This window comes from Astatotilapia calliptera, chromosome 9 (genome assembly GCF_900246225.1).
Source record: "Astatotilapia calliptera chromosome 9, fAstCal1.2, whole genome shotgun sequence".
Classification (NCBI taxonomy): Eukaryota; Metazoa; Chordata; class Actinopteri; order Cichliformes; family Cichlidae; genus Astatotilapia; species Astatotilapia calliptera.
This window is the reverse complement of record NC_039310.1, coordinates 5,234,415-5,239,820: the sequence shown is the minus strand read 5'-3', so window position 1 is coordinate 5,239,820 and position 5,406 is coordinate 5,234,415.

Below are 5,406 nucleotides of genomic sequence, written 5' to 3'. Positions count from 1 at the left end.
CTCCCTCTCCCCGGCCACCTCCTCCAACTTGTTGGGGGAACACCAAGGCGCTCTCAGGCCAGCTGAGAGATATAATCTCTCCAGCGTGTCCTGGGTCTGTCCTGGGGCCTCCTCCCGGTGGCACATGCCCAGAACACCTCACCTAGGAGGCGCCCTCGAGGCATCCTTGTCAGATGCCCGAATCACCTCAACTGGCTCCTTTTGATGTGGAGGTGCAGCGGCTCTACTCTGAATCCCTCCCAAATGGCCGTACTTCTCAACCTATCTCTAAGGGAGAGGTCAGCTACCCTTCAGAGAAACCTCATTTCCGCCACTTGTAACGCGTTCTTGTTCTTTTGGTCACTATCTACAGCTCCTGGCCGTAGGTGAAGGTAGAGACGTAGACCAACCGGTAAATCGAGGGCTTCACTTTTACACTCAACTCTCTCTTCACCACAACGGACCGGTGCGCCGTCTGCATCACTGCAACCGCAGCTCCAATCCGTCTGTCGATCTCCCGCTCCCTTCCCGTCACTTGTGAACAAGACCCACGAGATAGTTAAACTCCTCCACTTGGGATAAGAACTCATCCCTGACCTGGAGTGGGCACTCCACCCTTTTCCAGCTGAGGACACATGGCCTCAGATTTGGAGGTGCTGATTCTCATTCCCACTGCTTCACAGCTGCAAACCATTCAAGTGCTAGCTGGAGGCCATCACCCGATGAAGCCAACAGAGCCACATAATCTGCGAAAAGCAGAAATGAGATTCTGAGACCACCCAAGTGAAAGCCTTTCGCCACTTGGCTACTCCTAGAAATTCTGTCCATAAAAATTATGAACAGAATCGTTGACAAAAGGCAGCCCTGGCGGAGTCCATCACCCACCAGAACCAAGTCCGAATTATTGCTCGCTATGCAGACCAAGCAGCAGTTGTATAAGGCTCAAATGGCCCGTAGGAGTGGGCCAGACTCCCCATACTCCCAAAGCACCTCCCACAGGACACTCTGAGGGACACGGTTGAGTGCCTTCTCCAGGTCATCAAAACACATGTAGACTGGTTGGGCAAACTCCCATGAACCCTCAAGTGTCCTCTAGAGGGCAAAGAGCTGGTCCAGTGAACCACTACTTTATCGTGGTGGAGGGGTGTGTCCCAGGGATCCTAGGGGCTATGTTGTCGGGGGGCTTTTGCTCCCTGGTAGGGTCTCGCATAACATATTGGTCCTGGGTGAAGGACCAGACAAAGAGCGATTCAGAATACCCCAATAAGTATAAAATCAAGGGAACAGTTCACCCTGCCCGGGATAGGGTTGGTGTTGGTGTGTCTATGGCGTTATTTTTGTGCCACTATTCTGAGCGCACGTTTAAAAAAAAATATTGTAGGTGCAAGTGTTGCACTTTGAGGAGAAATTTATTTTGAGCGAAGAAAAGAAAAATTTGAACAAAATTCATTGCTGCATGCAAAAACTGTATTTCAGTGTTTGCTATTATCCACACACACACACACACACACACACACACACACACACACACACACACACAATAGCAGCCCCTCTCGCTCTGGTTTTGCATTTGCGCTTGCTGTTGCTCGCGCTCTCAACATTTCTGCCCGTGCGCGCTCAACTCTTTCTCTACGCTGGTTTTGTGGCACAATCTGATTGGCTGTTCTGGTCTCCATTTCGGAATCCATTTCGTCCAAAACTCAAACAAGGCAGTGGCGGAGGAACACAGAGTGGCGGAGTTTGAAATATTATTCTTTCTGGGTCACAAAACAAACTTTTAAGATATTTTCATGCCAGAATGGTGCTGTGTAAACTTCAAATATCTGCTCGATTTATCAAGACATCACATATTTGCATATTTGCAGGAGTAAGGCATGAGACTTCTTCTGAAAGTCTCATGCCTTAAACCCTCTAGTAAACAATCTACAGTGCATCTGGGAAGTATTTACTTTGTCCACATTTTGTGATTTGATAGCCTTATTCCAAAATTAATTCAGTTCATTTTTTACCTCAGGTTTACACACAATAACCCATATTGACAAATGAAAAAAGTTTTCTTGAAATTCTTGCAAATGTATTTAAAATAAAAAACTAAAATTTAACATAACTTTTCACAACATTTGCCATGACACTCAGAACTGAGCTCAGGTACATCCTGTTTCCTCTGATCATCTCTCAGATGGTATGGTATGTCATGTTACAGAATAAGGCTGTAACATGACAAAATGTGGAACAAGTGAAGTGCCGTGAACACTTTCCCAATGCACTGTAGGTGCTGCAGTTCTGAAGTACAACGAGAGAGAGAAGGGTGTGGCTTGCCCTGAGGTGTTCGTATGGGACAACAAGAACAAAGACTGCAGGGGGGGAAAAAGTCGTCATTCAAGCAACAAAGTTGTTAAGTACCAGTAAAGTGTGGTGATCATAATAATAATAATGGATTGGATTTCTATAGCGCTTTTCAAGGCACCCAAAGCGCTTTACAATGCCACTATTCATTCTCTCTCACATTCACACACTGGTGGAGGCAGCTACAGTTGTAGCCACAGCTGCCCTGGGGCAGACTGATAGAAGCGAGGCTGCCATATCGCGCCATCGGCCCCTCTGGCCAACACCAGTAGGCGGTAGGGTAAAGTGTCTTGCCCAAGGACACAACGACCAGGACAGAGAGCCCAGGGATCGAACCGGCGACCTTCCGGTTACAGATACGCTTCCCAACCCCCTGAGCCACGGTCGCCCCACAATCTGTGACCACTGATGTGGGTCAATCAGACCCACATCAGTGGTCTGATTGAGGAATGTCAGGAACCCAGGCTGAGGTGGTTTATATTTGTACGTTTTATAAAAACAGCAGAATTATGAAATTGAAACATGAATACCCGCACAATCACTAAATATCCAAGAAGTTGAATATATGGGTCCGTAGTGATTCCCAGTGTATTAAAAATCTTTCATTACAACTTGATCTACATCATGTCACAAAAGTAGAAAACAAAACGTTGCACATCAAGTGTTGAGATCAGACTGAGGCCTGCATCTCCCGGCCCACAAATCAGTGAATATGTGTACTTAAAAATGAACATTGGAAATTAATATTTTTTTAAATATATCTGGATAAAAGTGATGTAGATCTCTAACTTTGTCTCTAAAGTCCTTAACGAGCTCAGGTTTTTTGTTTTCCTCACCGTTCTTTAAGTCTCGGGCTGTGTGGTACCAACATGGAGTTACACTGATACTTTTTTGACAAATTGACAAATTTTTTCATTTGTCAATATGGGTTATTGTGTGTAAACCTGAGGTAAAAAATGAACTGAATTAATTTTGGAATAAGGCATCCAGTGATCCCGACAGCACATGAATGCACATAAAATGCCTCATTTTTCGCAGAGATCTGTAAATGAATGTCATTGCATGAAAATCTGACTTGTAACAATGTTTGTGTTGATGTGTCAGTGTGTGTCTGCACTCACTGGCTCCTATGTCTAGGCTCATTATGTGTGTGCTGAAGACTGGACATTGAAAGAGACAAAGTTTTAGACACGTGTTTGTGATTTATTTGCCCTCGTTCTAATTAGTGTTCATATGAGTGTCTGTGTTTATTTTTCCTCATTAAACTCCAGGACTTCAGTGACTTAGCAGCAAGTCAAATGTCTTAAATGTTTTAATCTGCTTAAAGTTATTGCTTACAAAGTGACAGAATTGTCTGTGATTTTGTTTAAAATAAAGCTGAATAGAGCTTGTGTACCTCCTTTTTAAAATTTTCCTTGGTTTTTTTTACACATTTAGTCATATATATGTATATATATTTTGGATCTGATAAAGGGAGAAATTTACATTACACTTTAGCTAGTAATGACTTCATGAACTTTTTCACGAATAATTTTTAACCATTAGAGAAAAAAATGCTCAATCATCTCACAGATGTAACATTATCTACAGCTACTTTCAGTACCATTGATATTCATTTTTTCTTTTGTCTTTTTCTCCAATTGATCTTTCTGAGTTAACTTCAGTAATTCCTCCAAACCATCAACGTGTCTTTTAGACCACGTTCCTGCAAGAATGCTCAAAGAAGTCCTGCCATTAATTAATGATTCAATCTTAAATATGATCAACCTGTCTCTAATAATCGGCTATGTACCACAGGCCTGTGCTAATGCTCAAATGTAGAGTCTGACACAACACAAAGATGTGTGTCACATGTGTTGGCAACCTTATAATACACTACTTATAAAGGCACCAGGAGAGTGGCCTACAGCTGAGAGCATTTCCTGTGGAGGGTAGGAAATGTAGGGAAAACCCTAGTGATTGCACAGTGGTTGCCCATCTTTTATATGTACAGTTATGTGCAAAATTATAGCAGTTTAACATTACTAATGTGTTTAAGCACTGATTTTGGCAGAAATGATGAAACAACATGGGAACAAATTCATGACTAGGTGTAGCAGAGTAATAGCCAACCAACAGACTTAACGCACATGGCATGCATGCTGCTAATTGGGGATGTATTCAAATTAATAGCAGTGTGGAGCTAAGTTAGGGAGGTCATTCAATCTGTGAAGAAATGGGTGTCAGTTATGGCCCTTATTTAAGAAAGGAAGGCAGCAGATGCTGTACCTGCTGGTTTTAGCCCTTTGCTCAGTGAGTAAAATGGGTCGTTCCAGTTGCACTGAGGGAAGAAGAACTTTGATCAAAAGGTTGATTGGAAACAGCAAAGTGCCTCATTTCATTTTCAGTTTATACTGTAAATGTTCCAGAAAGGAAAAACAGTTCATGTTTACATTTGGGATTGAATGTGCACAGCTCCCAGTGCCTTTGTACTGTGAGATTATTATATTATCTTATGCCACGTTATACCCCTAATTAAAGATTGTGAAATTATTATGTAGTTTTAGTTCCCATTATTTTACTGAAGAGGTGATAACTATTAGATTTATTAGACTGATTTGTATTATATTAGACTGCTGGTTTATGGTGAATGAATGATATTGTTTTATGATGCATGATACTGCTGAGTTATAAGAAATACTGTTTTCAGAGAATCATGGCCTTATTTTTCTGATTACAAAGAGAACAGAACATACCGTAGAGGTTTTCTGCCCCATCTCATCAGGAGAAGGCCGTCACTTAGGCGCCATAATAGAGAAAGCATGTGGATGCTTAGTTTGGAGGGGGGCTGAAGCTATAAGAATGTGAGAAACGGTCAGACACGTTGAGATCAGGCGGACACCGTGCTCATTTCCCCTCCAGATGGTTAATGCTCAAAAGTGTTTGTATGGAATAATAAGAATTGTATGAATGAAAGTAATTGTTGATTGAGCATTTATACACCGAGTGTTGCTCATCCTTTAGCCCAAAGATCAAAGAATTGGATTATTTAACAGTATATATGGAAATAGGTGCTATTAGTAACATCTGTTGCTTTAACAC